A 26,110-nucleotide genomic window follows, 5' to 3' on the forward strand; every position below is an offset into this window, starting at 1 on the left:
TCATTCCTCCTTTTAACCTATAAAGCCTTAAATGGTTGAGGTCTGGCTTACTTATCTGAACATATCATGACTTACAAACCAGAGTACACACTAAGATATCAAAATGCCGGTCTGCTTGTGATTCCAAGGGTTAATAAAATAACAGTGGGAGGTCGAGCTTTTACTTACAGGGCCTCTAAACTGTGGAGTGGTCTGCCTGCTATTATAAGAGATGCCCCTTCAGTCTCAGCTTTCAAATCCTAGCTGAAGACTCACTACTTCAGTTTAGCACACCCTGACAAGAGCTGCTGATTAACTGTAAAGACTGAAACTCTGTTAGAACATCAGAACACTCTAGATGAGACCTGGCCATTCAGCTTAACAAAGCTCGCCAGTCCTATCCACAAAAAAACATCAAGTAAACTTTTGAAAATCCCTAACATCTTACTGTCTACAACTCTACTTCGTCGCTTATTCCAAGTGTCTATTGTACTTTGTGTAAAGAAAAACTTTCTATCTATCTATATATTGGCTTTTACATCTATCTATCTATCTATCTATCTATCTATCTATCTATCTATCTATCTATCTATCTATTATAGAGTGCCTTTGATATCTATCTATCTATCTATCTATCTATCTATCTATCTATCTATCTATCTATCTATCTATTATTATAGTGCCTTTCACTCTATCTATCTATCTATCTATCTATCTATCTATCTATCTATCTATCATATAGTGCCTTTCAGGTCTATCTATCTATCTATCTATCTATTATATAGTGACTTTCAGGTCTATCTATCTATCTATCTATCTATCTATCTATCTATCTATCTATCTATTATATAGTGCCTTTCACTCTATCTATCTATCTATCTATCTATCTATCTATCTATCTATCTATCTATCTATCTATCTATCTATCTATTATATAGTGCCTTTCATATCTATCTATCTATCTATCTATCTATCTATCTATCTATTATATAGTGCCTTTCACTCTATCTATCTATCTATCTATCTATCTATCTATCTATCTATCTATCTATCTATCTATCATATAGTGCCTTTCACTCTATCTATCTATCTATCTATCTATCTATCTATCTATCTATCTATCTATCTATCTATCTATTTTATAGTGCCTTTCACTCTATCTATCTATCTATCTATCTATCTATCTATCTATCTATCTATCTATCTATCTATTCAATCTATAGTGCCTTTGCCTCTATCTATCTATCTATCTATCTATCTATCTATCTATCTATCTATCTATCTATTATATAGTGCCTTTCACTCTATCTATCTATCTATCTATCTATCTATCTATCTATCTCTATCTATCTATCTATCTATTATATAGTGCCTTTCACTCTATCTATCTATCTATCTATCTATCTATCTATCTATCTATCATATAGTGCCTTTCACATCTATCTATCTATCTATCATATAGTGCCTTTCATATCTATCTATCTATCTATCTATCTATCTATCTATCTATCTATCTATCTATCTATCTATCTATCTATCTGTTATATAGTGCCTTTCACTCTATCTATCTATCTATCTATTTTATAGTGCCTTTCACATCTATCTATCTATCTATCTATCTATCTATCTATCTATCTATCTATCTATCTATCTATCTATCTATCTATCTGTTATATAGTGCCTTTCATATCTATCTATCTATCTATCTATCTATCTATCTATCTATCTATCTATCTATCTATCTATCTATCTATCTATCTATCTATCTATCTATCTATCTTTCTGCTGTATCTCTCTGACTACAATTTGCTGCTGATAGCTTGTCGCCTCACACCTATAGTTTGTAAATTATTTTGCGTGGGGTCATCACATCGGCTTGTCCATGGTCAGCTCAGTTATCTCAACTCTTTTTCCTTTCGGGTTTATTGGAATTGCTCTGAAATGGTAATGCGGTGGTTTAGCGTTCGTCCGAACACAGAGGGTTCTCTTTCCAGACTCGAGCAAATGTCAGCAGCTTCTGGGCTTTCACAATAACCCGTTTTACTTTCGACTTGGGGTCTCTGCTACCGAAGCAGAAAGGCAGACTTGTGTGGTGTTGACAGAACGCTGACGGTTTCGTTTATTATTCGTCTCTGGTATGACAGCCAGTTTGTTTACTTTAACCCGAGACAGAAATTCCCTTATTTCAGGTTTTTTTCCCAAAAGATCTTTAACATTCTGCAGAATAGTCCTCTAAGTCATTTAGTAAAGAAAATGCCAACAGAAATCTATTAAAGGTAAATAACACAAACAGTAAGCTTCATCTTCATCATCATCATCATCATCATCATCACTCGGCCAATACAAATTTTAAAGTAGATAATTGTAAGCGAAGTGAACTGGGGTGGCACATTTTAAGAAGTTATTAGTTGTTCCCATGTTTAGAAAATGGCAAGTGCAACAAAGCCAGCGACAGTTTGTGTGTCTAAACAGGACCTGCCAGCCATTACTGAGGGGAGGCCATTGCCCTTGTGTCTGATTCTTGGATTCTGTTACCATCCTATTCAAGTACAACAAACAAGATTCCCTCAGACAAAAATTGAATAATCGTTATTGTTAAGGAATTGATTTACAGTAATTCATGTGCTACCCAATTAAGCCACAACATTACACCACCTGCCTAATATCGTGTAGGACTCCCTCATGTTGGCCCACCGAGGCACGGACCCTACAAGACCTCTGAAAGGTGTCCTGTAGTATCTGCACCAAGATGTAATTTAGACACGTCATTATTTGAGAACAGGCCATTCAAGCCAACGATGCTCGCCAGTCCCATCTACTTAATTCCTCTAAAATAACATCAAGTGGAGTTGTGAGGGTCCCTATGGTCCTATTTTCTACCACACTATGTTGTACAACGGAGGCTTCGATCCATGGTGGTGTAATTTTATAACTGCCTTTACTTTAATTTACCCTCGTAATTGTGATCCAGCGTCATGATAAAATCAGAGACTGAAGATGCAGAGGGGATTCGGCATGCCCAAATTGCATGGGCCCACATGTAGCCCCTCTAATCTTCCCCATGGACCGTTTGATGTCCATCCATCCATCCATTCATTATCCAACCCACTATATCCTAACTACAGGGTCATGGGGGTCTGCAGGAGCCAATCCCAGCCAACACAGGGCGTAAGGCAGGAAACAAACCCCGGGCAGGGCGCACACACACACCAAGCAAACATTAGGGACAATTTAGGATTGCCAATGCACCTAACCTGCATATCTTTGGACTGTGGGAGGAAACCTACGCAGACACGGGGAGAACATGCAAACTCCACGCAGGGAGGACCCGGGAAGTGAACCCAGGTTGCCTAACTGCGAGGCAGCAGCGCTACCCACCATGCCACCCAACCGTTTGTTGTTGTACCTTCAATTGTCCTTTGCATGCAGCAAATTGGAGCTTGTTGCAAATCTGACCTTCTTTGTTTTGCTCCGTTTCTATTTTCTCCGCAATGACAAACACCCTGCTACGTCTGAAGAGCAGACTTGGTCCGGTGCCACGTTACTAAAAAGTCAGCTAGTTTGTGCTTTTGGCTCTGTTCCCAGAAAACAAAAAAAAAAAATATATGAGACTCCAGGCCCTCCTCGCTGCTCCAGATGTGACATCCTTCTTCCCAGCTGTGTTTAAATCTGAATATTAAATCATCACACTATCATTATTTTTGACATATTCTTGAACATTTGTCTAAATGCATTGCTACCACAGATCAAGTGGGCCATACAGCGCTGTTGTGTTCAGAGTGTCGGCCGAGGCAACGCTAGGCTTTTGCATAATGCAGAATAAGACGTGTCTGAGAGCAAAAACTTTGGGACAATGCAGCTGTATCAGAGTCTACTGTGGAGACCCTTCAGTCGCCATTATGAGCTGCGGGTATTAAATGGAACCAACGGAGAACACAGACCTTGGGAATCCATCTGATTGTCTGATATGGACAGTTGGACCCCACAAGGAACAGGCTTGTCTGCTAACATCATCACTCTGTACACCTCCGACCACAAATATAGCGGCAGGTCAGGTCACTGGCAGACATTCTCAGATGATTCTGCACTTATGGGGGGGTAACGATAAGGGGGATGAGATAATGGAGAGGAGTCAGGGGGAGAACTTTGAGAAATGTCTGCACCTTAACATCAGCAAAAGCCAAGGAGCTGCTTATTGACTTTGACTGCGCCATAGAGCCTCTGTGTCTGGTCATCATTCAAGGAGTGTATCTGGAGGTGGTCCACTCCTACAGGTACTTGGGGGTTCACATCAATGACAGGCTGGAGTGGTCTCAGAGCACAGATGAACTTGAGAAGAAAGGGCAGAGCCAAATCTCTTTTCTTAGGAGGCTGCGCTCCCTTAACGTGGATAGTGACATCCATCACATCTTCTACAAGTGTGTGATGGCCAGTGTGGAGTGCTGGGCTGGTGACATCACTCCAAGAGAGGACCACCACATCAACAAGCCAAATAAAAGGCCAGGCCCAGATACAGACACACAGACTGTACCCCCTGGAATTAGAACTGGAGGAGAAAATGAAGACAAAACTGAGTGCCGATAGATAGAGAGATGGATAGATCTGAAAGGCACTATATAAAAGATAGATAGATAGATAAAGGCATTATATGATAGATAGATAGATAGATACTTTATTAAACCCAAGAGGAAATTCACACACTCCAGCAGCAGCATACTGATAAAGAACAATATTAAATTAAAGAGTGATAACAATGCAGGTATAACAGACAATAACTTTATATAATGTTAACGTTTACCCCCCCAGGTGGAATTGAAGAGTCGCATAGTGTGGGGTCTCTTCAGACTGTCAGTGCAGCAGGACGGTGACAGCAGTCTGTCTGTCTCTGAAGCTACTCCTCTGTCTGGAGATGATCCTGTTCAGTGGATGCAGTGGATTCTCCATGATTGACAGGAGTCTGCTCAGCGCCCGTCGCTCTGCCATGGATGTCAAACTGTCCAGCTCCGTGCCAACAATAGAGCCTGCCTTCCTCACCAGTTTGTCCAGGTGTGAGGTGTCTCTGTTCTTTATGCTGCCTCCCCAGCACACCACCGCGTAGAAGAGGGTGCTCACCACAACCATCTGGTAGAACATCTGCAGCATCTTATTGCAGATGTTGAAGGATGCCAGCCTTCTAATGAAGTATAGTCTGCTCTGTCCTCTCTTGCACAGATCATCAGTATTGGCAGTCCAGTCCAATTTATCATCCAGCTGCATTCCCAGGTATTTATAGGTCTGCACCCTCTACACACAGTCACCTCTGATGATCACGGGGTCCATGAGGGGCCTGGTCCTCCTAAAATCCACCACCAGCTCCTTGGTTTTGCTGGTATTCAGCTGTAAGTGGTTTGAGTCGCACCATTTAACAAAGTCCTTGATTAGGTTCCTATACTCCTCTTCCTGCCCACTCCTGATGTAGCCCACCATTGCAGTGTCGTCAGTGAACTTTTGCATTTTGCATTATGAACTAAGCTGCACATCCCTTGTCTGACACAATAACACTGAGGACTTTCAGTCACCAAATTATTCAGCAGAAGTTTGTCAAGAAATGTGACTGGGGGTCCTTTATACCAAAGAGCAATAGCAATACACCTGTACAGCGCCTCACTTATTAACATATGAAATTAGGAGCCTGTCCATTCACTGTATCCATCCTCATTAGGGACGTGTGCCAAGTATGCCCAAAGAGCAGCCATGTCACATAATGAGAATGCACCAGCAATGCCCTTCAAGGTCTGGCTCTCAAGATCCTAGCATGTATGTGTAGCCTGATTTATTGCGTATTTCGAAAGAGACAGGAGTCTACCCCGGACGGCGCAACAATTCATCAAATGGTATAAACACAACTTCTTCACAATTTCTAGAAGCCTGTCTGGGAAAACATCTTTAAACTGTGGGAAAAAAAGCATCCTTGGGTGTAATTAAATTGAGCTGACACAGACTTCAGGGCAGAGGAGGGACGTGGCATCACCCAGGGTCGTGCCAGCCTCTAGATGGCACCCTTCATGCGTGGCTGCTTGAGCTGTGGACGCACCCTCAGACTGAATATCGGTATATCGCCCACAGATGGTCTCCAGCTGTTTCAGTCCTGCTTTTTATCAGCGCTGTAGGATCCTAGAGGTTTATTTTCTCTGAATCGTGTAGCACATTGTGTTTGTTTTCTTTTTCACCTCTGCAGCCAGGCCTATCTTGTCACAAAATTGTAGCAACATAATAATAATAATAATAATAATACTGTTGTTGTCTACCGCCCTGCCCGGGGTTTGTTTCCTGCCTTGCGCCCTGTGTTGGCTGGGGTTGGCTCCAGCAGACCCCCGTGACCCTATAGTTAGGCTATAGCGGGTTGCATAATGGATGGATGGATAATAATAATACACTTAATTTAAATAATAATACAATTTATTTCTAACCTGAAATTCACCAGAATGGCACTTTTAGGCCAGTAGGAATTTGCTAAGAAAATGTGTCAATATTGGGGGTAGCTTCTCCTTCAATAGAAAAAATAAATACCCCAAAAATCTTTTTTATTTGTTGATATTTAATATTTATTAATATTATGCTAAATGAGATATTGCACTGAGAGCTGGCTTTATGCAAATGAGGATTGGAGCAGAAGTGTCTGATGGGTTATGTGAATTACACCACAAACGCAATTGGGTAGATGGATGAATGAAGATAGGGCAGCGTCCTGGACGGGATAAAGGAGACACGATTACATAGAAAGAGAAAGTCTGGTGAAGCTTAAGAAAGATCCAAAGCGCAAAAGTTAGCAAGCGATGTTGTTGGCTGTTGACGACTGGCACTCTTAGATGCATACAGGCTTTCACTTTCAAGGCACCAAAACTGGAAGTGATGTCATCACAAGGGCCGGAACCCTGAGGGATTTCCCAAGAATGGTCTGCAATGGATCGAGAAGGACAATTAGTGCAACCCACCATCCCCTGGTCGAAAGTGGAATTGCCATTATTTAGGCCTTTTAGTTGACTCCTACTCGCATGTGACAGTGCTATATAAATAATGTTATTGTATTATTATTATTATTGTTATTATATAACAGCTATATTCATGTTTGCACTCCATGAAAACCCTCAGTAGACTTCTTGGGCATAAAACCAGACTGCTCCGGTCGCTGGTAGGTGAGCAAGTGACCACTCATCCTATTGAGGAGGACCCTAGTGAGGACCTTACCAGGCACCGAGAGCAGGCATTCAGGCTACGTTGATTAATCAAAAATATGAACAACATTTGCTGCACTTAAATGATTCCTTGACTCATTTTTTTTTTTTTATTTACCATTATTTATTTGTTCTATGCCATGATTTCATGAAACATTATGACATTAAACTGCATGCATTTCCTTAAAAACAGAAAAACTGAAGGTGTTATAAAACTTTTAACTGGTAGTGTAAACCATGCTAATGAAGAACTAACTTTGACTTGAAAATATATCAGACTTATATTTTAAAATGGACTGCAATTCCCAGCAGCCCTGGAAGTATTGCATCATTGGGCTGCTTCAGCTGTAGCTGCAGAATTTGTTGCAATTTGCCTTTTTATAATGGCAAAAACATGTTTTTTTTGTCGTTTTTTTTTGCATGTATACCCACACCATACAAAAACTGAATGTAGTGCCTCGCCAGTTGGTTAATGGCTTCCAGCACAGCAGGCACGATGAAGTGAAGTTTGGCTGAGAGATTCCTAACCTGTTGGCCAGGTTCCCCCAGAAGAGACGACAGGGACCTAATCAAAAGTGGCAAAAAACAAAATCTATGCAGCACTGGCCCTCGTGAAAAGGAGCTAAAATAGAGTCCACACGTCACATCCGTCACTTTGGAATCACGTCAACACACATTCTAATAACAGGTCGACGATATGAATTATGATACGTGCGAGTCGTCATTTAGCCGGTTTAGCTGCATTTCCTGTCTCGATCAGGGTTGTCGCCATTTCCCCCATGTAAACGTGGGACGCTGTAAATGTACTCATGTTTCCCCCGTCAGGTTTTCTTTTTTTAAATTCTGATGTTTACGTGGGATGTTGTGAACGCACATTTCGAGCCTCTTTTTGGGTGCCCGCCAGCCTTATACGTGAGGCCCCTGTGTCATTTCAGTGAAGAGTCTAGCATCTCTGCAGGACAAGGATGTTCCTCGACAGATCACCACTATGGCAGGCCGAATTAACCACCACACAGAAGTGAAGGGTTTTAACAGCACAGCTCTCAACATCTCTGCTGTGCCACCTGATAGCAAACAACTCGAGAACCCTGCTGATGTGCTTTTGCCACTGGCCGCACGACAGCAGCAAGAAACGAAGACCACCCTGCTGTTTCAAAGCATCAAGAACGGGACAACAGCTTTGAAGAGCAGGTTATGTGACGGCGCTGACAAGTTGCATCACCCATAGTATGAGCTGTCATTCTGTCGTGAACAGCTTCAGAGCGAGCTGCAGGGGATCTTATAACAAGAGCAAAGCCTGCAAAGTCACAAATGGAATTCGGTGTGGTGCGGCAATGGCCTGCGGTCCTTTTAAATATAGCAAGCCTCCTAAAAGAGTCACGTAAAAAGCAAAGGATCCTTTCTAGCATTTGGCGCTGGTGCTACAATATATTTGGACACCGAAAAAGGCGAGATGAGCACGCTGCTGTTTATTTCTTTATTTACTTTTTCTGCTGCAGTGGACGATGCTATCCATGCTATAGATGCATCATAAAGTATATGGCTGAATGGTATTTTTTTATTAAATCTTTTTTATTCTTTATTTCTCCACGGATTAAATTCTTGGACTTCCTTCAGCACAACACATTTTCCTGGATGATTCACGATTCTGTCGTAAAGAGTGTGTCAGCCTGGCATAGCTTCGGAGGCAGATGGAAGGAGGCAGGTAGATGATTCAGCATGCAGAACCAAATCAAAAATAATCGTGCGTCTTGAATGAGGCGGCAAGATCACGGCAGTCATAACACAAGATTTCGATCAGAGAAGCCCCCTTCTTTGGAAAACCTAATTTAGTCACCCGCCTCAGAGGTCGGGAAACACGGCGCTGCCTGATGGCGGAGACTGTAAAACATTCAGCAAACCGAATGAGCAAATCTGAAAACAACAGGATGGATGACAGGTTATAGAGAACGAGCGAGCCGGTCACAACGACACAACGGGGCAAAGGGAATGAAAGAAAATGAACAGTAAGATATTTTGGACCTGAGATGCAATCACCCAGAGGATGACCCTGACTTGCTGGAAGTCCCAAGGTGATCGAAGACATGTGTCCCAGTGGGATGATAATAAAGAGTGAGTGTCCACTTTATGAGGTCCATTTGTAATTCTTGTTTACCTGATGGGTCAACCTTTTGTGCACTGAAAAAAGTAAACCAGAGTGTGTGTGATTAACTTTACAGGTAAATTAATGTGTAACAGCCGACCCCTTACCCCGACCCCTAACTACACAACCAAGACCTGTAACCTGGCTAAACGAAGGACTCTGAAGACAACACCAAGCTGCATCCATTTCAAGTAGTCTACAAATAAACAGGCAATGCAAGCCAGTGTGTAAAATTAAGGCAGATGTTTAGAAATGTGAAAACTAATATACAGTATATTGTGAAAGGCGCTATATAGGTGACCGTCCCGACACAGACTGACAACGGAGTCACGTGTGAAAATCAAAGAGAAAATGCTTTTATTTTTCTTCAGCTGTGGGGCACGTCTTCCCTGAGTTCCACCGGCTCAGCACAGTCCCGCACAAACACACCCAAAGTGAATCCAAAACATCACACAGGTACTTCATACTTCACTCCTCCCAGGCAGCTTCGCCCTCCTCCTCCTCCCGACTCTGGTGCCTAGAGTAGTGGCTGCTGGGTCCTCTTATAGCCCACCTGGAAGTGCTCCAGTAGATGATTGACCTAACTCAGGCTGCACTTCTGAGTGTGGCTGTATCACCACCCATACGGGCACAGGAGGCTGTTCAGCTCCCCTGGTGGTGGCCACCGAAACCAACAAGGCATGCAACCCAGGGGGGCTGCCACCAAGTGTTCTGGGGGAAGTGGTAAGCCCCCCCCCATGGCTGTTCCCCTGGATTCAGTGTCAAAGGGGCGTCTGCCACAATATACATATATACACGGACAGATAGACACTATATATATATATATATATATATATATATATATACTGTGAACTTGAACCCGAACACAGACAGACGGACATCATTGTTTCACCCAACACACCTTTTATTTACAATATTTACAGTTTAGATCAATCAGTGCATGTCCCAGTGCCTCCAGCACCGTTCCCCCAAAATCCAGGCCTCACAGTCCAATTGCCTTTCTGGCCGCCTCCAGTCCCCTCTCCAGCTCCGTCTCTCTTCCACCCGACTTCCGCCATCGACTGAAGGGAGGCGGCCCCTTAAATAGGAACCCGGGAGGGCTCCAGCTGCTTCCCAGCACTCCTCCGTAGCCACGCCCCAGTGTGGCGGAATTGCCGGCTGCGCACCCGGAAGCCGTCCGGGTGTCCCCTGTCGTTTCTTCCCCCAGCACTTCCTGGTGTGGCGGAAGTGCTGGGCTCCATGGGATATTCAGGCACCGGGGCGCCGCCTGGCGGTGGCCACGGGTCCCTACAGGGCTGGGCTTCCAAGCCCTTTACCCGAGGCCCCCAACATAACCAGGGTGGACGCCCCCTCTAAATTTAAAATACTGAGCCTCAAAGTGCAACAATTTTATGTCGTATATATATATATCTTATTTATAACATATGAATATATATATAATACAAGGCCCTCCCTTGTCCCTAAACAATAAATGAGCAATAGAAATGGATGAAATAAACTGAGTCCAAAGTTATTTTTCTTCTTCTTCTTCTTCTTCTTTTGGCTGCTCCTGTTAGAGGTTGCCACAGCGGATCATCTTCTTCCATATCTTTCTGTCCTCGTCATTTTGCTCTGTCACATCCATCACCTGCATGTCCTCTCTCACCACATCCGTAAACCTTCTCTTAGGCCTTCCTCTTCTCCCCTTCCCTGTCAGCTCTATCCTTAGCGCCCTTCTCCCAATATACCTAGTATCTCTCCTCTGCACATGTCCAAACCAATGCAATCTCGCCTCTCTGACTTTTTCTCCCAACCGTCCATCTTAAACTGACCCTCTAATTTCCACATTTGTAATACTGTCCATCCTCGTCATACCCAATGCAAATCTTAGCGTCTTTAACTCTGCAACCTCCAGCTCTGTCTCATGCTTTCTGGTCAGTGTCACGGTCTCCAGCCCATATAACGTAGCTGGTCTCACTACCGTCCTGTAGACCTTCCTTTTCACTCTTGCTGATACCCATCTGTCACCAATCACTCCTGACACTCTTCTCCACCCATGAGCAACTGTGCAAAATATAGTCCACATAGGTCAAAGGGTGTAGGACTGAAATACTTGCTCAGAGCCAGCAGGTGGCACTGGTGTATAAAGTGTAGAAAACAAGGGAAAAAAAGAAAAACAAAAACTGGAACCCACATGGTCCAAACTGTGCATTCCAAAATTTTCTCCCTTTATCTGTTTGATCCTAGATGGCAACTCTGCAAAATTTGGTCCAGATCACCCAAAGGGTGTAAGATTGTGAAGGGAACAACCAGCCAGTCAGACAGACAGACAGACAGACAGACAGGTATGCAGGCAGGCAGACCAACAGACAACCAGACAGACAGACAGACAGAGAGACTGACAGACAGACAACCAGACAGACAGACAGACAGAGAGACAGACAGAAGAGAGACCGACAGATAGACAGAGAGGCAGACAAACAGACAGACAGACAGACAGACAGACAGGTATGCAGGCAGGCAGACCGACAGACAACCAGACAGACAGACAGACAGAGAGACTGACAGACAGGCAGGCAGGCAGACAAACAGACAGAAGAGAGACCGACAGATAGACAGAGAGGCAGACAAACAGACAGACAGACAGACAGGTATGCAGGCAGGCAGACCGACAGACAGACAGACAGGCAGACAAACAGAGAGACAGGCAGACAAACAGACAGACAGACAGGCAGGCAGGCAGACAAACAGACAGGCAGACAGAGAGACCGACAGACAGAGATTCTATTTTAAACACATACAGTAGATCCGATGTGACTCTTTTTAATTATTATGTACTTCTGCCTCATGAATTAAATCATCCCATTTCTTGTGAACACTTTGGATTAGGGTGGCTTTCGCTAATTCAGACATTTTATAGTTTGATTTCCTTGGCCTTCTTTGGGTCAAAGAGGCTGTAAGGGTACCCCTTTTTGTTCACAAGGTATTATAAAGTGCAGTAGAGCTGGGCACACTGATTAACCTCAAATCTCTGAGCCAATTTCAAACGGTGCCAAGCACACCCCCCTTTTCTCCCATTTTACAACAGGATCACAAGCTTACAGTGCATTCATTTGTCAGACGGTAAAGAAAATTGTCAACGTCTGCTGCATTGAATTTTGCCTGGCACGGGAGTCGAAGTTTGATTGCCAGTAAATGTTTTGGGTTCAGCCTCTGCCTTCAATAACATTGTATTCATTCATCCCGGACAGAGAAATAATTTGAGTAGCAATGCTTCATAATACTTTACATTGTCCTTGGCAGTCTCTCTTTATCATTTTGTTTTGTCATATTTGAAATCTGATAGAGTGAGAACTTAAAACAGCTTACAGTTACTGCTATTAGATTTAATTTTCTTTTGATTCACCCAGTTAAAATATACTGTTGGGTGAAAACACATCACAATAGAAAATATCCTGAAGGTAATTTGATAATGGAGCAGATTACACTGATTATGTTACACATTATCTTTTTTGAGGCCGTCAGGACATTCAGTTATTTGTCTACGGGGTGTCTGAGAGGAATTGTTATTTTAAACGGCCACGTTATTCAGTCAGTGTTACCACTCTGGCGTCTGCTTGGATTAAATTTCACTAAACACATAAAGCCAGGCTCGGCTTGGCGAGTGAACGTGTGTTAATGAACATCAAGTGTCAGTGGCTGCAATTTCCAATACTGTATTTAAACTTACAGTAGACTCTCCAGGGTGACCCGCAGAGTCGATGTAACAAAATGGGTTGGCAACCTTTGTAGTGGAGTGGCAGAGACGCTGATCGTTAAACCACAAGTGTGCCATGTTCATTATACCTCTGACTCAGTGCCGAAATGGATCCCTAGGCTGCTTGGGGGGGTACACATGCTTCTTTAGTTACCAAAACGCTCTCTATAAACAGACTTTCACTATTAATCGACTTCAAGGTCCTTAGGGGTTCCCCCAGAGAGTCCATAATGCCCCCTGTATTACCTAAACAGCGCACCTCGTCTACCATTGTGAGCTTTCGGTATAATTTCACTTTGAGGACCTGTGGTGGGGTTACCACAATGGCACCTCTTGGTGTCTACTACAGTGCACTTTCAGTATTATTAGACATAAGGACCTAGGCGGGTTCCCCCTCATTGTTCGAAGTGGGCCCCTTGACTTACCCAAATGGCACCCCTTGGTTTCTTACTATACTGTGTTTCAGTATTATTAGATTTCAAGAACTGGAGAGGTTCTTGAATGGATGGCCATTGACATATCAAAATGGCACCCCTCAGTGTCTGTAGTGAGCCCCTTAATTTACCAAAATGGCACAATCCAGTGTTTATAGCACACTTTCAGTATTATTAGACTTCAAGGACCTGGGGGAAGCTCCCCGCAGTGTCTGTAGAGAGCCCCTTAACTTACCAAAATGGCATCTCTTGATGTCTTACTATGCTGTGCTTTCAGTATTATTAGATTTCAAGGACTGGAGAGGTTCCCCTCAGTATACATTGGATGCCCCTTGACATATCAAAATGGCACTCCTCAGTGTCTACTATAAGGCGTTTTCAGTATTATTAGACTTCAAGAACATGGGGTGGAGGTCCACCTTGGTGTTCATAGCAGGCCCCTTGACTCACCAAAATGGTACCTTTCAGTTTCTATTGTGCAGTTTCAGTATTATTAGACTTTGATGACCTGGGGGTTCCCCCTTGGAGTCTTTAGCACACCCCTTGAGTTACCAAAATGGCACAATCCAGTGTTTATAGCACACTATCAGTATTATTAGACTTCAAGGACCTGGGGCGAGCTCGCCTCAGTATACATAGGGTGCCCCTTGACTTAACAAAATAGTGTCCATTGGTGTTTGCTATTGTGTGCTTTCAGTATTATTAGTCTTCAAGGTCCTGGAAGAGAGGGATCCATCTTGGTGTCCACAGCAGGCCCCTTGACTTACAAAATGGTACTCCTCAGTTTCTATTGTGAAGTTCCAGTTTTATTAGACTTCAATGACCTGAGGGTTTCTCTGCAGTGTCTGTAGTCTGTCTTACCAAAACAGCACCCTTTGGTGTCTACTATAGTGAGCTTTCAGCATTGTTTGACTTTGAGGACCTGTGTGAGATTCCACATCAGTGCCTGCAGAGTGCGCCTTGACTTAACAAAACAGTGCCTCTCAGTTTCTATTGTGTGATTTCAGTATTATCTGACTTCAATAACTGGGGAGGTCCCCCCTGTCCATACAGCATCCCTTGACTTACCAAAATGGCACCTCCTGGTGTCTACTATAGTGTGCTTTCAGTATTATTAGATTGACAAGACCTTGGGGTGGGGGATTTCCCCTCTGTGTCTGTGGTGGGTTCCTTATCTTATGAAAAATGGAACCCCTTGATGCTTGCAATAGTGTGCTTTCAGTATTATTAGACTTCAAGGACCTGGGAAGAGGAGGTTACACCTTGTTGTCTATAGAGAGCCACTTAACTTACCAAAATGGCATCTCTTGATGTCTACTATAGTGTGCTTTCAGTATTATTAGGCATAAGGACCTAGGCGGGTTCCCCCTCATTGTTCGAAGTGGGCCCCTTGACTTACCCAAATGGCACCCCTTGGTTTCTTACTATACTGTGCTTTCAGTATTATTAGATTTCAAGGACTGGAGAGGTTCCCCTCAGTATACATTGGATGCCCCTTGACATATCAAAATGGCACCCCTCAGTGTCTACTATAAGGCGTTTTCAGTATTATTAGACTTCAAGAACATGGGGTGGAGGTCCACCTTGGTGTTCATAGCAGGCCCCTTGACTCACCAAAATGGTACCTTTCAGTTTCTATTGTGCAGTTTCAGTATTATTAGACTTTGATGACCTGGGGGTTCCCCCTTGGAGTCTTTAGCACACCCCTTGAGTTACCAAAATGGCACAATCCAGTGTTTATAGCACACTATCAGTATTAGACTTCAAGGACCTGGGGGTAGCTCGCCTCGGTGTCTGCATCTCACCCCTCGATTTAGCAAAACATTGCCACTCAGTTTCTGTTGTGCGCTTCCAGTATCATTAGACCTCATTCACTGTGTGTGTGGGGTGTTCCCCTTCAGTGTTTGTAGCGAGCCCCTTAACTTACCAAAATGGCACCTCTTGGTGTCTACTATAGTGTGTTTTCAATATTATTAGGCTTCAAGGACCTGGAGGGAGCTCCCCTCTGTGTCTGCAGCTCACCCCTTGATTTAGAAAAACATTGCCTCTAAGTTTCTATTATTCACTTCCAGTATCATTAAACATCAATGACCTGGGGGTTCCCCCTCAGTGTCTATAACGGGCCCCTTGACATACCAAAATAGCACCCCCACAGTGCGTATAGCACACTTCCTGTGTTATTAGTCTTTGATGACCTGGGCGGTGTCCCAATCATTGCCTTAGCACGCCCGTTGACTTACCAAAACAGCACCCCTTGATGTCTTTCTGTGCTGTGCTTTCAGTATTATTAGGCTTCAAAGACAAGAGAGGTTCCCCCTTAGTAAATATTGAGTGCTCCTTAACATATCAAAATGCTGCCCCTCAGTGTCTACTAGTATTATTAGACTTGAAGGACATGAAATGGAGGGGGGTCCATAGCAGGCCTCTTGACTTACCAAAATGATACCCCTCAGTTTCTATTGTGCAGTTTCAGTATTGTTAAAATATGATGACCTGAGGGTTTCCCCTCGGTGCCTGAAGCAAGCCCCCTGTCTTACCAAAACAGAACCCCTCGGTGTCTACTATAGTGATCTTTCAGCATTATTTGACTTTGAGGACCTGAGGGGGGGGGTTCCCCTTCGGTGTCTGTCGTGTGTCCCTTTAATTACCAAAATGGCGCCCTCAGGTGTTTATAGAGCACATTCAGTATTATTAGAATTAATGGATGCAGAAGGAGTTCCCCTCAGTGTCTGCAGCCTGCCCCTTGACTTAACAAAACAGTGCCTCTCAGTTTTTCAGTTTCACACTTTCAGTATTTTTAAACTAAGAGGAACTGGGGGGTCCATAGAGCACCCCTTAACTTACCAAAATGGCACCCCTCGGTGTCTATTACAGGTATTATTAGACTTCAAGGAATTGGGTGGGTTCCCCCTCATTTTTTGTAGTGGGCCCCTTGGCTTATCATAAATGGCATCCTGTGATGTATACCGTAGTGTGCATTCAGTATTATTAGACTTCAAGGACTGGAGTGGTTTCCCCTCAGTATACATAGGGTGCCCCTTGACTTAACAAAATAGTGTCCATTGGTGTTTGCTATTGTGTGCTTTCAGTATTATTAGTCTTCAAGGTCCTGGAAGAGAGGGATCCATCTTGGTGTCCACAGCAGGCCCCTTGACTTACAAAATGGTACTCCTCAGTTTCTATTGTGAAGTTCCAGTTTTATTAGACTTCAATGACCTGAGGGTTTCTCTGCAGTGTCTGTAGTCTGTCTTACCAAAACAGCACCCTTTGGTGTCTACTATAGTGAGCTTTCAGCATTGTTTCACTTTGATGACCTGTGTGAGATTCCACATCAGTGTGTGATTTCAGTATTATCTGACTTCAATAACCGGGGAGGTCCCCCCTGTCCATACAGCATCCCTTGACTTACCAAAATGGCACCTCCTGGTGTCTACTATAGTGTGCTTTCAGTATTATTAGATTGATAAGACCTTGGGGGGGTTCCCCCTCTATGTCTGTAGTGGGTTCCTTATCTTATGAAAAATGGCACCCCTTGGTGCTTACAATAGTGTGCTTTCAGTATTATTAGATTTCAAGGACTGGAGAGGTTCCCCCTCAGTATACATTGGGTGCCCCTTCATATATCATAATTTCGCCCTTCAGTGTCTACTGTAAGGCGCTTTGAGTATTATTAGACTTCAAGGACATGGAAGGGGTTTCCTTTCGTGTCTGTAGGGGGCCCCTTAATTTACTAAAATGGCAACTATTGGTGTCTACTACAGTGCAAGTTCAGTATTTTCAGGCTTGGACCTGGGTAGGTTCCCCCTCATTGTTCATCATCTGCGCCATGACTTGCCCAAATGATACCCCTGTGTGTATAGCCCACTTTCAGTATTGTTAAATGGCCTGTATTTGATATAGCGCCTAACTAGAGTTCAAGAACCCCCCTAGGCGCTTTACAACACAACAGTCATTCACCCATTCACACGCTGGTGATGATAAGCTACTATGTAGCCACAGCTGCCCTGGGGCACACTGACAGAAGTGAGGCTGCCGAACACTGGCGCCACCAATCCTTCCGACCACCACCAGCAGGCAAGGTAGGTTAAGTGTCTTGCCCAAGGACACAACAGCTGCATTCTCATGCCGGGAGCCAGGATCGAACCCGCATCCCTACGATTGCTGGACCACCCGCTCTACCGACTGAGCTACTGCTGCCCTGTTAGACTTAGAGGACCTGGGGGGATCACCATTGGTGCCTGTAGAGCGCCCCTTTTCTTACCAAAATGGCACCTCTTGGTGTCTACTATAGTGCGCTTTCAGTACAGTTAGATTTCGAGGACTGGGGAGGTTCCCCTTCAGTGTACATAGAGCATCCATTGACTTACTAAAATGGCACCCCACTGTGTCTATAGTGCACTTTCAGTAATATCAGACGTCAAAGACTTTCGGGGAAGGGGCTTCCCCTCAGTTTCCATTGTGCACCCCTTCACTTATCAAAACAATGCCCCTCGCTTTCCATAGTGCAAACATAACAGGAAGATTAGGAGCTTGGGTTTTGCAAAAAACATCCTAGGTGGCCGCTTAATGTCCCCTAATGGCTTGGTTTGACTCATAGTGTGTCAGAAACAGGGACAGGGTGTGACTTTTAGAGGGTTACTGAAGTTCCAAACTAAAAATGTAAGCAGTTGAAAGGGACCTTAAACTTGAGTAATGGCCTCTGCCATACTGACAACAGTATCTTGAGTGAACGCCAAATTGGGCAAGTTTACATTAATGACATTGAGAGATGCTCTTCAAGTACATATGGAATTGAAGAGGGAATGTCAGTGCCACAAAATGTGTCTTCTCAACATGCTCATGTGGGTACCCATACGAGCCAAAACACCCCCAAATGAAGCGAATGTCATTGACTATCTTGTAACAATGGCGCATGGCAAGGTAAGCTTACGTCAGGTACTTGTACTCGAAGTATTGAGTGCAGAAGATATGAGCTGATGGTACACTGCTGATGGTAGAAACCCAGGTACATCTGGCATGACCACATGAGTAGCACACTTCAGGGCACACTCTAAGCTATCGTCATTGTCCACACAGGTCATATCTGTAATGCCACACTGAACTGAGGTGTCTCTCAGCAGATGTTGCTCGGTTATATTTACATATACTGTATATATAAAAGCCAAATACCACTGACTCACTCATCACGAAATCTCCAGAACCATGAGGACTTGGGACTTAAAATTTGGAATGTAGGCTATCCTTAGCCCATAGGTGCTCGCTTAGAAACGGTTTTAAAAATTCCGTGGCCCAAGCTGTCTATATGTCTGTCCAGTTTTCACGAGAGAATTACTTAACGGATTTAGATCCGGTTGTTTTCTATAATTTTCTTGAACTTTCCAGTTGATTTTGCGACTTCTCTTATCGCACTAATTGCGGTAGCAATGCGTTTATGCAAATCCAACAGAGTGGATGTGGGCGGAGAGCAGGGGGGGTGGGACCTTCCTCATTCACTTACCAGTCTCTGTTCGTGTTGGTCTACGATTCACTACGTGTTGGATCACACCTCGCCTCCGCTTAGCTAGCGATACCTCTTTGTTCAACAGACATTATCATCTACAGATTGTTAAGGAGTGACGTTTGACATTTTTAAGAGAGACATCAGAGCTCCGTGTGTTTTAGAGGGTAGCTGTTGATTGTCAGAGATATCACGGCCATGCGCTTTTGTCCCCACGCGGGGAACGCTTTCCCGTAAGAGCTGAACACGATCAGATACTGTATAGTGCCAACGTTTATTGATTTTTAAAGTTTGTCCTGTTTCATTATTATGTGGGTGAAGCCATGGGGTACAGCTAGTTCTTGAATAAAAGCACACTTGTTTTGTTATACTTGTACCTTTTGATTTTTGGACTTCAGTCTTCACACATTATTCATGTCTCCATTTTGTCAATTGTTACTAAAATATGAAAAACATTTCTTTTTTGGCTATGTGTTCAACAATTTCTGCCACGCATTTTATCCTACAATTACACAGATCACTGTAGACACACATGTACTCCAAATGACGATATATTAGTGCCTTGGCTTGAGCTGGGAGAACTTTTTGCCTGAGTTGAGCTACGTCAAGGGAAAGGATGGGACAGCAGGCTGCTTGCAGCTTGTGCTAATCGCCACATTTACAAAACAAAAGACGCTGAATGGAGGGGTGCGAAGGAATTTCAGGTGGGCTGGGATAACGAGTTTTTTCATAGGCTTCAGGGATTCTAGTGTTAATACTGGAAAGATCAGCTTCCCAGGATCTCCCAGTAGAAAAGAAAGTGAAGAATTGATTTTCACAGCACCTGTTGGCCCAAATTATACTAAACCACAGTCCAATGCACATGCGTAATTTCCTCATTTCACTCAAGGTTCTGTGTTTGCTTTCTTCTTTAGCCAAACATTATCAATCTCTGTCATCTCGTCTCATTAATAACGTGATGATAATTCAACTTGTGTTGTGAAATGGTGCAATCACTATTTGTCAGGCTCTCCTATTGTAAGATCTACTGCCCATTACAGCGACCAAATCATTCCCATAAGGACATGACCTGCAGTCAGCCGGCTTGTGCATTCTGTTAAACTTTACCGCAGCACATTAATTACACATCGTGCCATCGGTCTCTTCAGACAGGTTACATCAAACAGTGGTAATAGCAACTAGTAGATGAACACCGGAAGTTGAAAGGCATCTATAAGGGCAAGAATATGCAAACAGAATGGTAAACTCATCGACTTTCTTAGTAGAGGTCTCTTTTATACTCTAGGAACCAAGCATGGACTCAACCCCACCATTCAAAATGACTTAAGCCTCGTCTGGAAACCTCCAAGCCACAGCTCTGAAGAATAATAAAAATGTCCATGCAAATGAGGAACAAACAAGTAAAACGATGTGAACGTGTGAAACGTCATCTGTGTGAAATGATTTCTTGCTTGAAGTCTTTTGGATGCATTACAGCGATGACAGTTAAAACTGAAATATCAAGAAAAGACTTGAGATATCAAAATGACATGAATATGGCAGACTACTTATGATACTTGGCGTACATGATTAGAAGTACAGCTTGGCCGCGCTAGTGGATCCCGCAATAATCAGTTTTTGGTGTATCCACCATGAATGGAAATAACCACTCTTTCTCTCTCTCCCTTACGCAAGTTTTACTAGATGTTGTCTCCTTCCTCCAGCACTGCTGCTGCCACTCCAGTCTTCTAAGGCTCCACCCAAGCAGCTCCAATGCGTGGTAATTACCTCACTTCACACATGTATTTCAGTTCACATTACCCAAGGTTAAGTCAATAATTATTCTCTCTTTTGTGATCATTTTGTTTAGCTAGTTCCATACACATGTGGAAAAATTGGCTTGCCCGTTGTCATAGTGCTAAGGTTCCGACCTCATATCTTGTTCTGTTTTCTAGGAGTAAGCATGGACAGTCCACTCTCCATTTGCATCAAAGATCAGCAGCGAGCAGGGATCTGCTTTTTAAGGGCTGATGGGGAAACCCGGGGTCTAGAGATTTGCACTGGCAATCGGAAGGTTGCCGGTTCGAATCCCATAAATACCAAAAGGGACTCTGCTCTGTTGGGCCCTTGAGCAAGACCCTTAACTTGCAATTGATGAGCGCTTTGAGTAGTGAGAAAAGTGCTATATAAATGCAAAGAATTATTATTATTATTATTATTATTAAGATTCTCATCGGTTTGTCAGACTTGCTTGATGTTCTCGTTGGTAGCGCATCTGCCAAACACTTGTCCAGCCATTTTTAAACTTCGCAATCCATTTGTAAATACTCTACCATTGTAAAACGCTGTGTCCATATCGTGCAGAAAGACCTATATGGAGTTTGATTTATTTTTTCATCTCATCAAACAACAACACTCAATTACCATGTAATGAATGTCACACATGAGCTGGAATCCTGGTCAGGGTTGAGTAGGGAACCTTACCTGGCCGGGAGTCTAGTGTAATGGGATGACAAGTAGAGATGTTGTCAGGAGAATATGTTCTCCCCCAATACATTAGATGGCAGAATCCCTCAGTTTCAGTACCCAATTGGATACCAACAGAGCATGCTGGGACTTGGAGTCCTGCAGTACAGCCATTGTGTTCCGTGGGTGCCACCAGGGTGTGCTGCAATGGCTTGCAACCCCAGCTTTGTGGGACAAATGCCTGACACAGCAGTGCTTCAAACAGACCGTGTCTTTGGACCAGAAGTACTTCCGGGTCTGGAGTAAAAGGAGCCACTCCTCCTCACCTCCAGTGTAATGGAATGACAAGTAGAGATGTTATCTGGAGAATATGTTCTCCTCCAATACATTAGATGGTAGCATCCCTCAGTGTCACTACCTATTTGGATACCCACAGAGCATGCTGGGAGCTGGAGTCCTGCAGTACAGCAAATGTGCTCTGTGGGAGCCACCAGGGGGTGCTGTGGAAGCTTACCACCCCAGCTTTGTGGGACTAATGCCTGACTCAGCAGTGCTTCAAACAGACCATGTTTTTGGACCAGAAGTACTTCTGGGTCTGGGATAAAAGAAGCCGCTCCGCCTCACCACGATGAGTCAGAGTTGGGAGGCAATGGGCAACACTCAGACAGAATCTTTAATACTACTTGTGTGTTTTGAGAGAGAGAGAGAGAGAGAGAGAGAGGAGAGAGAGGTTGGACGCACATGCTAATTAGTGATGTACTGCCCGGATTGGGACCCGAGTGCAGCCGTCCAACGGGTGACACTTAGCACCACCCTGGAACAGTGAGAGGTTTTTTTTTTTTGTTTTTTTTTTTACAGTGGCAGTGTGTTTTGGCTGGTGCTTATTTGGAAAAATTTTGATTGGAAATAAAACATTTTTATTTAAACCTGGAATTATATTAGATGACATTGTGTCTGTGGTTTGGGGCTCAATGGCTCCCTATTGTGGTCACAACTCCAAAAAGCAAAAAACATAGTTTTTGAAATTCCTGCAAATGTATTCAAATTAAAAATTGTGAAATATCACACTGGTACACAAGTAGCCAGACCCTTTCCTCAGTATTTCGTTGAAGCTCTCTTTGCCAGACAAATCCAGCCAACAGAATCCTTGGGTTTGACACAATGAGCTTCACACACCTGGATTTGGGGATATTCCACCATTTTTCTCTGCAGGTCTCGTCAAGATCTGTCAGGTTTGACAGAGATGGTCGGTAGACAGTGTGGAATGAAAGGCAAACTCCTGATTCAGACCACTGAGGTAAAGAACAGGGGTCTGGCCAGATGAAGGCAGACGCCACACACACTGCTCTAGAGAACAAGCAGGCTGAAAATCTCATACGTGCAGGTGTCACGCTGATCGGGCAAAGCGAGACACTCTGTGTGCCCACATGTCAAGGGGATTGCGAGCAGCTGTGTATATCTGTGTTTGTGTGCGCTCTCAGCCTACCACCTAACAAGCTGAAAAAACTCCAAAAATGAGTGTTGTTAATGAATCTTTGACCAATTAGAGTAAGGAATATGAGGCATGCAGCATGTGAGAATATTATACTGTGTGACTATAGTTCCTTAATTTTGTTTCCAATAAAATATGTTCTCTTATCTCGTAGAACTGTTATATGCAAATCGGTTTTGTAAGCTGAGTGCTAATAAGTAATGCTCTGTGCCTTTGTTCACGGACCACCCCATCTGCTAGTCCGTTAGCTGCAGGGATCTCCCTTTTCACAAAAAGAAACAAAGACAGACAACAAGCTTCCTCCTGCCTGGTTCTTCAGGGTGATTATTTACATCAATTCAATTTTTACCACAACAGCTGCTTCTTCAGGTTTCTCCACCTTTGCAAATGAATGGCCAGACTGTGTCTGTGGTTCAGTCGTTCAAATTCCTGGTGACTACTTTCACTAATACATTAAAATGGAACAAGCACGTTACCTCCATCACCAAGAAAGCCAGGTAGAGATTGTTCTTCATCCGCCAACTTAAGAAGCTTAGCATATCAAGGTAGAAATTGTTAAATTTTTGCTCAGCCATCATTTAGGGTATTTTAACCTTCTCCATCACTGTTTGATTCCCTTCTGCCTCCTTTCTTTATAACAGTCAGTTGCAGTGGGTGATTTGTTCGACTGAAAAAATTGTTGGCTGTTGGAGTCCTTCAGTACTGTGTGTTTTCGGAGAATCCTTGGGTACCGCTGGTTTGACAGAGTCCCAAATGAGGCACATGACCTGCATTGTGAGGGAGCATCAGTTATGGCACTATGGCCATCTTGCATGCTTCCCTGCGGCTGATCCACCATACTTGAAGACCCGAGCGGCTGGACAAGGCCAAGGGGATGCCCACGTAACGCCAGGCTGTGGTAGATAGAGGGTCATTTCTGGAGGGTGGGACTGGACCGAGTGTCTGCATGGGGAGTTGCCAACCAGGATCCGGAGCTGTTTGGTCATATGGTGGGTGTGGGAACGCGCTATACCAGTGCATGTCCTCCAACCTTACCTAACCTGTTGTCTTCTAACATTAAAAGATCTGTTCACAGCCAGAGCAATAAAGAGAGCAATAAAGAGAGCAAGAAAGATGGCAATTGACCCCACTCCTATCGCCCTCCGTCTGTACAGGCCTGAATGTTCACTGACAAACTTAAGATGGGCCTGTACAGTTTGTGTGCCTTCTTGAGCTGGGGAACATTGCAGGCGCTGCAATATTTCAATCCATTACGGCGTAGTGTGTTACCAATGGTGTTCTTGGCAACTGTGGTGGTCCCAACTGCCTTCAGATCACTAACAATCTCCTCCTGTGTAGTTTTGTGCTGAAGCAAGGTCTTGCATGGAGCTCCAGACTAAGGGTGAATGATGGTAATTTTATATTTATCTTCCATTTCCGAAGAATCGCACCAACAGTTGTTACCTTCTCACCAAGCTTCTTGGTGGTGGTCTTGTAGCCCATTCCAGCCTTGTCCCTGACATCCTTTGATAGCTCTTTGGTGGTTGCCCATGGTGGTGGAGAGGTTGGAATGGAAAAAATTTACTCTGTGGACAGGTGGGCTTTATACACATCACGAGATGAGATCCAGAGTATCTAGAATTCATTGATTGATTGATTGTGTGGCACACAGCCCATCTTCGGGAGCCAGCTAATTCTGGCTGTGTTGTGAGGGAATAAATACATATTTCTCTCAATGATATGCAAATCAATTTATAACTTTTATGTAGTTTGTTTTTTTTTCTAGATTTTTGGTTGTTATTCTGTCTCTCTCCTTTAAAATGAAACTACCATAAAAATTAGAGACTGTTAATTTTTTTGTAAGTGAGCAATCTTACAAATTCAGCAGGGGATCACATACTTATTTGGCCCACTATATATATATATATATATATATATATATATATATATATATATATATATATATATATATATATTCTCAATATCTATTTTTATTTCAGCAAAATAATCCAGCCAAGCATCAGCAGCAGTGTCACACATTCACTGCCGCCTAATAAAACCGGTGGCTCTGCTAACAACATGGGCCCGCTTCCAAAATCCCTTCCTGCCTCTGTGTAATGATGAATTTCAAATAGCTGGCTTGATAATGCTAGGTTTGCGGTCAAGATCTCATTTGTGGCCCTTGGCCGCTAGCTTTGCCATGCTGGGAAACAGGCAGCCTTGTGAAATTAACATTTTTTGACAAACAGCTGTAGGAATGGAGGCGGATGATGATTTTCAAATCTTTCAGGTCTTGATTTTTTTAAAGAGATATTTTTTTTCGGAGCCTCCAGCAAGGATGAAGGCTCGAATTCTGGAGACAGAAGCTCTCAAATTTACTATTTGGTTTATAAATGATTTTAACCCTTGATTGTAAGAGTAGCCATCTTGCTACTGAGTGATGCATTTATGGTGCACAGAATTCTCCTTAAAATTAAAAATATGGTTTGCTGAAGCCATTCCTGGCATCCTTGTGTTAAAGACAAATCTCAGCAGATAGCATTTTGTAGCACCTTCCTTGATTTATTAATGCTGAAGACACTGTCTTTTCAAACAAATGAAACCAAATGACATTTTATTAGTCGTGGTCATAATGAAGCCATAGTGAAGCCTCACTGGTGAGTTATCTAATATCCCATAACTTGTACTCCACATATCATGATATACAGATACCAAACACCCTGGATGTTCAAGCCCCTTATAAAAATGGTGTAGAATTTGCATATAATCTACGTACATCCTCTCGTACCTGTTCAGTCTGTCCCTATGGCTTCAGAAAGTGTCGCTGCTGTGGAGAACGTCCTGCATTGCTTCTGTTCACCTCATGACTCCAGACCAGTGGCACTCACGAGTCACATCAATGCTGGACTATACTGTAGCGGCGCTACTGGGAAGTGAAGACTTCAATTCCCAGAAGTCCCTGCAGTGGCTCTGATTGGTCGTCTGCTGAGGGTGCAGGGGTGGCTGGCATGAGATTTAAAAGGAGGCCAGTTATACTGACGGAGAGACAAGTCTTTTGTTGTTTCGTGTCTGGAGTTACCTGTCCGTTCAATGCCTGTGGATTCTTAATTTGTCCTGGGTGGTCTTCTGTTTGGGGTTATACACGTGCGAGTAGGAGTCAACTAAAGGACCTGAATAATAGCAATTCCACA

This window comes from Polypterus senegalus, chromosome 2 (assembly GCF_016835505.1).
Source record: "Polypterus senegalus isolate Bchr_013 chromosome 2, ASM1683550v1, whole genome shotgun sequence".
In the NCBI taxonomy this organism is placed as follows: domain Eukaryota; kingdom Metazoa; phylum Chordata; class Cladistia; order Polypteriformes; family Polypteridae; genus Polypterus; species Polypterus senegalus.